This window comes from Seriola lalandi, unplaced genomic scaffold (genome assembly GCF_002814215.2).
Source record: "Seriola lalandi dorsalis isolate HSWRI2012SDOR001 ecotype SW California unplaced genomic scaffold, Sedor1 jcf7180002054517, whole genome shotgun sequence".
In the NCBI taxonomy this organism is placed as follows: domain Eukaryota; kingdom Metazoa; phylum Chordata; class Actinopteri; order Carangiformes; family Carangidae; genus Seriola; species Seriola lalandi.
The window spans coordinates 680,365-691,759 of NW_019525070.1; the positions used below are offsets into that span (position 1 = coordinate 680,365).

General features: G+C 43.9%; 1 protein-coding gene across 1 annotated transcript in view; it reads right to left on the bottom strand.

Annotated features, from left to right (window-relative positions):
* fam222aa (family with sequence similarity 222 member Aa) overlaps nucleotides 1-9,885 on the bottom strand; it is a 46,832-nt gene extending 36,947 nt beyond the window's left edge. Inside the window, exon 1 of the mRNA XM_023413448.1 lies at nucleotides 8,987-9,885. The gene's annotated coding sequence lies outside the window, so the exon portion shown is untranslated. The remainder of the gene's footprint in view (nucleotides 1-8,986) is intronic.
* Between the last annotated feature and the right edge of the window lie 1,510 nt (nucleotides 9,886-11,395).

Sequence of the window (11,395 nt, forward strand, 5' to 3'; positions counted from 1 at the left end):
GGTTTCTGTGACAGCAGAAAAAGTGTGAAAACAAGGCAAAGAGGAGAGACCATTGTCACGGTTACCAACTGGCTGCCGCAGCTCAATTGAGATAGCTGTGGCTTTCAAGCCCAGCTGTCAATCACAGCAGCAAGCATCAATGGGGTAAATTTGAATGATAAAACGATAAGTCATGAGCAGGCGATTTCCCTGTCATCAGGACAGGGGCTGTTTGAGTGTAACTCACTATGGGTGGAGAGATTTCACTGCAGCCATATGGAATTTGGTTTTGCCTCAAGTTGCTGGCTTCACCCCTCAATCATGACAGAATGTGTAATCACCAAATGTCTTCCTCTCAAACCCTGTTACAATTGGCAGCACAGTGCTGTCACTAGAGATGGGAGAACAAAATGGAAAGCTGACTAAAAGACAAGCTTTAAGTGACACTTAATTTGAGACACCCAGGCATTCTCTCAGCTCCAGTAAACAGGATCCATCAAACTTCGCCCAGAGCCTGTATGAGTCTGCAGCTGTCTGTGGGGAGAGGCACAGTATGCCTGAGAGGCCCTCAGTTATCAAGAGGACTGATGAAGGAATCAAGTCCTTTAATGGTTCCTAAAAACATTCAAGAAGAGGCACAGGAATGATTATAACACTTTCAAAGTGCAAATTCTCATCTCATCCATGTCTACAGAAACACTCAAAGCGTTTCCTCCTTTAAAGACAAATCCACCAAAAAAAAAAAAAAAAAGCATGACAGAAGCTAATGACAGCCTGAGAGAAGACGACAGGGAGGGTAAAAAAACACAAGTGAGCCGCTGAAGAAGTACGAGAAAAACTCTGAACAGCTGCTTTCTCCCCTCTTCCCTTTGCTCATCCCAGGAGAGAGTCCCATGCGATCTCCCTGATCCTAGTTTGTGGCTGACAGAGGGGACTGCAGCTCTGTTCATCTCCCCACTCACATGGCTCTGTGCCCCCCTCCCTGCCGCCGCCACCCACCTCGCTGTCGCTCCACTGCCAGGAGGAAAAGATGGTGGGGAGGGGGAGCGGGAGTTTGGGGGGGGGGGCTACATCAAGGAGAGACTCTCCCAGTGGGTTCTCGTCAGTTCCAGGCCATTGCACCTTGCTCGCTGGGATTTTGTTTACACACACACAAGTGCGCGCGCGTGCGTGCACACACACACACACACACACACACACACACACACACACACACACACACACACACACACATCCATGCAGAGGCAGATGGCTATTAATGGATACGATAATGTGGTGTGTGTTTTTTTTTTCTTTTGGCTGTACAGTCACACATTTTGTTTCTAAGAACTGTTGTGATAATACGAATCGCTTCAGTAACAGATCGCTGCAAGTTAGTGACAAAAAAATAACAGTCTGATGCCTCGCAGAGCTTATTTAAGCGGCACAGGAGCAGATAACGTTCAATCAAAACCCAGCGATACGGTTGATGTGGTCAGTGATAATGTGCAGCCAAAAGGCCTGACACACTTCCACGGTCTTTGGGGACGAGCAGAGAATGGCAGGCTGCCCTTATGCGTTCAGTCTCTACAGATGTTGCCTTGGAGAGCGGCTGACTGGCTGGCTGCGGTGACAGCTGGACAGCTGTTCCTATAGACGCAGCCACAGAAGCATGCCATGGAGATGGGGGTAGGAGATAGTGCTGTATGTTTAGTTTATCTGTATGAAGTTCCCAGGACGTGCAAAGCTGTCACTTTTAGCAATGGTGCATGAGCCTGGATAAGGAAAGATGGCACTGAACAGGATATGGGGAGACAGCACAGATGGGTAAATATCAGACACGGCTGACATTATTTAAAGAAGCTCCAATAACAAAACAGATTTTTTTTGTAAATTGTAATTTGTCTATCTGAAAATGAACAGTCTAATGCAACACCAACTGGCTACGCTGGCATAAGTCAAAACATTTCATTTGATCCATGAAGTCTGTTTGAGCAGCCGTGACTTTTTATCATCAAAACAAGTAAAAGTTTAATATGAACTTCACAGGGAATTTCAACTTAATTTTTTACTTCATCATAAGAGAGGGGAGGAAAAAAATCTATTTTCAAAAGCAGAAAGGATAATTGGCTGAGCATTAAAACCACTCTGGACTTTGTGCCAACATCAGTGACTGCTGGTGATGAAAGGCAGTTTAAATTGGGGTCATGTTCTGATATCATACCTTTATCCTGCCACTTAAAAACACAGTACCTAAAATTATGGAGACCTGCAGGAGAATGGCACCGATTAAAGACAGCATATAGATTAATGTCCCGACTGGGGGAGTAAAATTTGAAGAAAAAAAAAAAAAACTGCTGAAAAAGAATTGAAATGCTGCAAACACTCAGCAATATTAAATGTTTTCACCTGCTGAATAAACACACTACAAATCATGAGTTAAACAGCTTGGATTGACGCCAGTCACTTCTGCCAAAACTCTCATTTTTGCTAAGCGGGCCGGGCTATTCATTACGCCACAAAAGGTCAGCAATTTGTTCAACTCAATAAAAATGTTAATAAAACTAAGAGCTCACAAAAACAAGCACTCATATCCTCTGGTCGCTCAACAAAACATGAATATGTGAATGTGTTTGCTTGTGTGGCTGCATCTATTTGAGTACAGTGTCGCCACTGCGGCATTACGTAGGTCAGAGGTCGTACAGCAGCAGCTATCTAGAAGGAAATATAGCTTTGGCCCATAGTTGTAATCCCGGTCAAACTCCACCAACTGCTCAACACAAAGCAGATATAGACACATGCTGACAAACACACACACATGCACAGTTCTCTAACCTACAACAACCAGGAGTTGATAAGCACCCCCACACTCAAAATCTCAAATTCCAGCTCGCACCCTCAACCCACTCTGCTAAATAAATGAAAAGACCCATTAGGCAGATTTCAAAGGCCGGCAGTGGGCTTATAATTACATATGAAATCTTTTAGAGGAAAAAAGTGATTACTCTGGATGCAAGTCTCGAAGTGGGTGGGGGTGGGTTATTGCTAAGCAACCAGTCATTATCCTCCAGAGTGGAGCGAGGTGACCGGCCATCCGTCTAACTCCGGTGGCTCGCCTGGCTCCTGTGCAAACCACCCCCCCACCACCACCACCCCCACCCCACCCTTTCCTCCGCCGCTCTCTCTCCCCTCTTCCTCGCCTTCTCGCTCCCTCCCTCTCTCTCTCTCTCTCTGCCGTCTCCCCGTCCGAATACAAACAGAGATAAAGAACGCTGCAATCGCTCTTGACACACAAATAGGTTAACACAATAAAGCCGGCTTTGCCTGGCTCACTCGAGGGAGGAAAGCAATTCCAGCAGCAGGCAGGAGGTAATAAAACAGGGCTAGGAGTGTGTGTGTGTCTGTGTGGGTGTGTGTCTGTGTCTGTGAGTGTGTGTGTCCATACATGTCCTCATGTCAGTATTCCTATGTTTTTGTATGTGAGTGGAGGCAGGCACACAGAAGCTCTTTGGCCTCGGGGTCTAATATCCCACGGATTTTCAACCCTTTTTTTGACACAAATAATAACATGGGAGAAAATGACGGAAATTCCAGGCTACTCCTCCATTTAGATTAAGGAAATGGTGGCTTTATATTATCAATATAGTTGACCTGCACAAGCCCTACACAAACACATAAATGTTTCCCTATGGGTCATATGCCGGCTCTCTTGTAAATGGTCTCCGGCGTGGTTAAAATTCAACAAGTAAATTGAATGAGTTTTATCTGTGCAAGCCTCAGCTTACTCTCCCAGATGCGGCTGCCAGTCCTGGCAATAAATGATAAAAATCTCCAGAGTTTTATTAAATCGTGTTGCATTCACGCTGAACTCAGGAAAATGGTGAGGTGGCTTCTGCAATTACAATCCGGACCAGACAACATTGTTTTCTCCAGTCAGTGGAAATTTCATTACCTTAGAGCAACTGCCTTAGAATTGGGTAATAGCCTCTTTTTGTCAGGGACACAAACCGTCTGTGGGAGGTGTGACACCCCATAAGTGTTATCCATTTGCAACAATATGCATCTAGACAGTCGCAGTCTGGATGCTGGTCAGCATAATGTGCACTGTTATTCAGTGATATGGAGGAACTGAATGGAGAAAATAGCGGTCAATAGCTAATTCCTGGATTGACTGTAGTGTAATCAAACGCATTGAACCTTGATACATCCATGCAGCTAACGTATCTCTCCTCCGGCTATTATAGACAGATGACATAGGTCACACATGGCTCCATCTATCGCATGTCAATAAAAAGAGAGAGGGCTATAGCACATTTTCCTGTGGAAGGACTGAACTGTGAAGAAATCCCAATTAAAGCTTCTGGAAAACTTTCACATGTTTAGGTCATACAGGATAGCCATTTGTAAAGTGTCAATCAATTTCCTTGCTTTTACCCGCTGTTCCTTCAACCAGGTAATCAAACAGCAGAGATGTAAAGTGGTGGCCATTGTCAACAGGGAATAAATTACCAAAGCATGAAGAGAAAACATCTTATCTGTCTGATGTATTTCCTGCTTCTGCAGAAAGCTACAAAGCCCAAGGGAGAGCAGTCAACCAAAATGCAGGGAGATGGAGATTAGGATGATGTGCAGTTCCTTGTTCCATTAAAGTTTGATCTTCCTCAATAGCCGAGGAGAATCAGATATCTCCCATTCAAGATTAAAGTACACCAGCATAGAGGGAGAGATTAATCAGAGGCCTGCATGAGATAAAAACAGCCTTGCTTCTGGCATGGAAAACAGTGGCAATAAAGAGTTCAGCTGATAATGTGAAACATGGCGAGGCACAATAGCAAATCAAACAGCATGTACGGGCCTCCAAAACAAATCAAAGCGCCGACTAGACTGCGATCCGGTGGCTGAAGAAGTACAGCAGGGGCTGATCTGATAGTAACCAAGGCCTTCATTTTATTACTGGTTAAGGTTGAAGAGGGCACGCTGAGGATTTTCCCATGTTGCTCACTGTCGCCAGGCTCTCATTCCCTCTCCTCCTCCTCTCCTTGAGATCAATGGCGCTGGGGTGATTTCACAGCAGCCTGCACTGTCACCCAGAACAAATCAATGTGACCATGAGGAAGGCAAGAGCGGCATTGTTTTTAAGGAGAGCAAATTCGCTGTTGGAGAGCTTGTCAGATTTGCTTTATTCTCTTTCTTCCCCCAAGAACTCTTTGGAAAGAGCATGCCTCCCCTCACTTTTCTGGCTGGGTTATGGAGCAAACTATAATCTACACAGCACTCAGGCGCTCCATACTACTGTACTCATTAACCACATATAAACTCCACAGTACACAGACTATATTTCACATGCACAAGAGCGTTTTCAAACAGAAAGATGGACTAACCGCCCCAACCTTTCCAAATTAAAGGCTATACATTAACCTCAAGGCCTAGTGATACGTGACTTCAGTTCAACCTGACAGAGGGTGAGAGGGGGAGCGAGGAAGGAGGTCAGAGGATCATCACTGTCCATCATGCACTAAGCAGCTGCAGATAACGCCTGATGAAGAGCTGCCAATGTCCGCCATCGCAGTGGATCAGATCACATGAGCAGAGCACAGTGGTCAGGTAAAACCTTTTACTGCTGCCAAAATAAGAAGAAATGATCTGAAGAGCAGAGAACCACATGGAGTCTTGCTAACATACACCACTCATCAGAAACATTGCAGAGGTGCATGTATGCAATCACATGCCTGTAGTCTATTTTTGTGCAGCTACTTAAGCTCCTGTTTATAGAATGAAATAAGCCTGCAATGTATTTAAAATTATTACCAATTTAAGAAGAATATCTTTGTTCTCTTTTGTGTAACGCAAACTTAATATACAGCACAAGTGGAATCTCATCCGGGCATCACACAGTTGAACCAGTGTTCATGAAAACGCCATGGTTTAGTTCATTTGCACAAGGTCAATATCACGGAGAAAGCTGTTTTTTTTCTCATAGTATATATAGCTAATAAAATAGTGAAACCTGAGAACCAGTCTTTTACCAGGGGTGACCCTGAACCATTTAAAAGAGTCTGTGTTTGAGTGTTTGACCCCAACACAGTGGAAAGATCAACAGACCGGGGAGAAAATGAGAGCTGCGACTCTGACTTTGTCAGACTGAGGGTCAATGATTCACTGCTAGAATAGAAATAGTATGCAGTTTGATGTATTGTAGCAGCCAAGTATACATGGCAAAAATGTCAAGCACAAAGTACTGGTAGTGCTACCTGCAATCACTAATGGCAAATACACTAAAAGAACCATCCCTGTACATTTAATGTCAAATCTCATCAGCACCATCATGTTCAGTGGAAACGAACATCGCTCTCACCTCTTTCCATTCACGCCCGCTGGCTGAAGGGTGTGTTTGTTTCTCCGCAATCATTTATGTGTAATGCTTTTTGTTTTATGTCGCTTTCTGTCTCCACATCCCGGGCACTGATGTGAAAGACAAATCTCGCTGCGGGAACAATGGAGTTTATATCAAATCATGTAATATTGCAAAGTACAAGAAAGGGCACGTCATTTCTGTTTGCCTGCACATGAAAAGTGGTAAAACAAGGGCTGTGTGAGACTTTTCCTGCTATGAAACACTTTGATCAGGTACCTAATGAGCTGCCGTTGACATGGCTTTGAGAGAAAACGTTCATGTTGCTTAAAGTGTCCGATGATATTTCCAAGAAAGAACATTTGTGCTTTTCTAGGATATCGGCTAATCTAGAAAGGGTTGTCCTTTCTTTTCTTTGACAGGACAAGAAAATGTTTTTCAGGATTATTCATTCTATAAACGAAGCCTGTGGATGGTAAATCTGTTTTAGTAATGTTATTTCATTTGTGTGAATAAAAGAAATAGAGACCACACAAGAATGGACATGCACATCTTAGACACTACGGGGGTGGGTAGAGCTTTAGTAACACACACACACACACACACACACACACACACACACACACACGTGTGTGTATCTACTATTTTAGTCATCTTAAGTGCCAAAATGAGTTTTGCTGCCTCTGGGTAGGTGTTGAGACAATCAAGCCATGCAGGGATTAAAAAAGATTAATACACAGCGCAGGAAATTAAACTTCAGTGACTTTAACGATATTCATGAGTGGAGCTCACTTATTCACTTCAGGCAGGCACTTTAATAAGCAAAGAATACAGTAAGGAACCCAAACACTATCAATCAATCAAAATGATATGCAATTTGAGTTGCAAATTGATAAAATGCCAGGCTTCTCTTAGCGTATTACTTTTGTTAATACGATGCTATGTTCCTCACTTTCTGACAGTTGGCGGCATAAATGATTACAGCAGATCAGATTTTACTTTCGTAATTTAGGCTTTCTTAAATTCGTCAGCAAGTGAAGAAGCAAGCAATTAACTGTTTGTGTGACTAACGTTTATGCAACACACGTTTTCAACCAACAAAGCACTAGTCATTTTCCAGATTATACTGATGACTTTTGCCTTTGTTAGACAGGTGATTGTAGAGAGGAAACATGGTGAAAGTGAGAGGAATGAAAAGTGTGTAAAGTCTTGAGACGGCAGCAGGACCCTTAAAGTTCCAATGTCACAGGAAAACAAAAGATCTAACACCAAGCCAGGAAATAAAGAGGCAAAACAAGAGCTACAAACTCCAAAAGGTAATTCAGTGACCTAGATATTAAAGCTTTTCTGCCATTTCGTTCTCCCCTGCCTTGTCCAACCATCATGTTGAGTTAAGGCAAGCATTATGCTAGGAAGACTATTTGTTTAGGTGAGGAGCAGCCGCAGAGCTAATATGAGCACAATTTGCTCAGCAGGTCAGAGGCGCAGAGTAGAGGAAGTAAATGAGGCAGTTCTGCCCCCTTGGGTGCAGCCCCTGCCTCATACATCACTGGATGTTTTATTCAATACAGCCAGGAAGGCAGGTGCCCTGACTGTGGGGGCGCCTGCCCTGCTGTAGGGGCCCATATTACATTCAGGGAGCTGCCTGTCTGTGGGGCTGCTGGAGAGAGAACGACTGGAGGTGGTGAGGAAGATCAATTTTGAGGACGCTTGTAGTCTAATGATAAAACATACTGTGTGCAGCTTTTTCACTGCACAGTCAGCATACGGTGCAGGCTCGTTTAGGTGCCGTGTGAGCGATGATGCTAAATGCTGCAAAGCAACCTCAGCAATCCCAGAAGGTTCAAAGTTCACAGGTTACTTTAACTTTATCAGCCAACATTCATATTCAAACAGAAGATGAACTTCAGTTACACTCGGGGTAATCTATTTGCATTGGAGGCTTGGGCTGCAGAGGACACATTTGCTAAAGAATTCACAGGACAATGACAAATTGCCTCCAGACCTCAATGCAGCACAGAGCATCATCCATGTCGCCGAGCACAAAGTGAAAAGTTTTACAGCGTTACGCACACATCTCCATGAATTTTATGAGTTCCTTGATAAAAGCCACTCACAATATGCAGGCACGCCATAAAAATAGAGTGTATATCATTAACATACCAGGGTGAAAAATCACTAATTGCAGCATACACTAGTCACCCTCCCCACACGCAGTGACGCACGGGGGCGTGCAGATGAGAAATTCGCACCTTTTGCTCTGAGTCGCAACTCCTCTAGTGCCACATATTCCTGCCTGTGGTGCCTGCGGTGCAATACCCTCGACAATACACTTAATTGCTACCCATACTTGAAAAGACCAATATTACACATCAAAGCAGCTCCTAAAGCCATTCGGGAGCGGCTCTCTAACAAGTCGATTTTTACAACACTTCCTTTACTATTGTGGGTCACGCATGGAAGCAAAGGGTTTAAATCTGAGGCATCGTTATATGAGCAGCATCCTGGGAAAATGGAGCATTTACAAACATCATTATTTTTTGCTGTTCCTCTATTTACCATCCCGAAAGGCTTCAGCGAGGCTCTGACGGAAACTACGTTAATGGTTATAAAGGATGACCCGAAACATTCAAAATCTGCAAGACTTAGAAAGACAGAAATTTAAAATATATTTACCATAAATTGCTCCGTAGTGCAGACTAGAACTCCATGCAGATTGTAGCATTCACTGATCAATCTGCCAATACTTCTGTGGTCCAAATTAAAAAGGATTCATTCTGTTCTCCAAAATCCAGCAGCCGCTTTGTCGATGTCAAATGCTGATTAAGTTTATCCTCTTCCGATGGAATGCAAATATACCGGCAACCCTGCGAATTAGATTCCACACTCTAGCTTCTAGCATGCAAAGTTAATAAGCTTTGCCTTTTTTCTCGACTCGGCTGCCAATTTTTGTCGAGGGCAAAAGCGCAGGTCGGCAATTTCAGGAGCGTCCTCGGCAGGATTGCGCACAGAGTGCGCTTCGGGTTTTCAACGTTTAGCCTCCGGAACAAAGTAAAAGGTCCAGGTTGCTCCTCTTTTAGCTTGTAGATATTTCCAAATAACAGAGCTGTTAGTCGAAAGACTGGATGGTTGAACTACTACGCAGTACTCCAAAATCCTCCGCTGTTACGCATGGGTTTAAAGTGGTCCGCCTGCTCACTATAGACGACCTTATGTGAAATGTAACATGCAAATGTTATTAATATTACCTAGGCAATATTGTGTGAGGGTACCCTGAAAGAAATCAAGGCTGGGTCAAAGCAGCTGCCTGAAATATCCTAAACTGATGCGATGCGATGTAAAAATCCCGGTGATCAGGCTCTGCTCCGTCCGTCACTTTCTCCGTGGTGTCGGCAGCCTCTCTGAGATGTCTTGCCTCCCGATTCAGACTCAGATTTCCAGCTGAGGCTGTGGAGTAACCTCGATAGCAAAGCTCCGAGATGCTCTCTTTGGTGTATTAACCAAATAAGAAACGGTTAAGTGTGAATAAAGAGCTAGCTGCTTCAGGCAGCTCCGGGATGCAGTCCTGCCCTTGTGCCGAGCTGCCGAGACTGACAATAACCCGGAACGCTGCAGACTGTCAGGCTGCACAGACCGCCCACCGACCAATCACTGTACCGAGGGAACAGAAACATTCCCACGGGTTGGCCAATCATCGGTAATTGAGGACTGTTACCATAGAGATGCTCGGCGTCCAAGCGTCTGAAACCACGTTGTTTATTCGCGGAAAAAAAAACAAAAAAAACTCAGGCATAAATTGCCGTGGCAGAATGCAGATTGAGATCTTTAATCATTCTTTTATCCTTAACAGCGTTTCAGCCTTTTTTCCCAGCAGCCTTGTTAAAGGTTAAAGACACCATCCTTTAATGGGACGACCTGGGCTCAAACCTGCAGGCAGAGAAGTGCCCTTGAGCAACACATTGAATTACTTCGAGCTGCAAGAATGCTGCTCTGCAGCTGGTCTGCAGGGATAAATAAAGTATTATTATGCAACCTGAATAAAATTAAATATGATTAGCATGCTAAATGAAGCTACTGTTTATGAATTGGTAACTTGAAAATGCCATTTAACTTAATTGTTTTGAAACTCCTGTAGGACAAATTTTCCATACAGATAATAAACATCTTATAATATGAAGAGTCTGGCAACTGTGTGATCATCAAGGAGCAACCTCAGAGACACGGACTTTATTGTGTTCTATAAGCGTTTATTTTTATGGATGCAATGTTCTTGCAGCAGCACTTATAACATGCATAGGGTCGCTCACACACATACAGTGTGTAGGTCTCCTGACTACCTCCAATGTTAAATTACCTAAATATATTTCAGCAAGAGGATCTTTTAGGAAGTATGACATATCTGTGGCTACTTACCTTTGCAGAATTCCATCACTGACACCTCAAGCTTATATGAGTCACAGAAACCTTGCAAAACACCTGTTTTTGCTAAATGTCATTACAACAGCGAGGAAGCGGAGGGTTTACTATGACAGAGGCCCTTTAGTATTCTTCTTCTACGTCTTGCCAACTGTGTCCGGTGCACACAGACCCTGGGACACACAAAGGCAGTACAAGCAATCACACATCATGGACTCTCATAATAAGCTGACGCTGGGAAGTGGGTGATGCAGCACTCAGCTTATGCCAGTGCTGATAAGAGCCTGAAAGTATTACCTCGGTCTGGCAGCCTGCTCCAAGAAATCCATCCTGAGCCAGGTCATCAATTCTGCCCTATCTGATTGCTCACCAATCCCTGGCAGCTCCATGTCGCTGTCCTGGCTTCTGCCTTTGAAATACTCTCTATGACTTGCACTTTCATGCTAGTTCTTTCACAGAAAAATAGTTACATACTGTATGTACATGTAGGTGCTTTTATGTGGTCTTACACCTACATGACAGATAGTAAAACAGTGAACAGCGGCTCTCAGAGAGGTAAAAATTACCAGAGCATTGGAGCGCTTGGCTCAGTCAATCCTTTAAATGTATTAGCTCCAATCACATCTCTGCCTCACTGCTGCAGTGGACCTATAGAGCATACATTAAAGC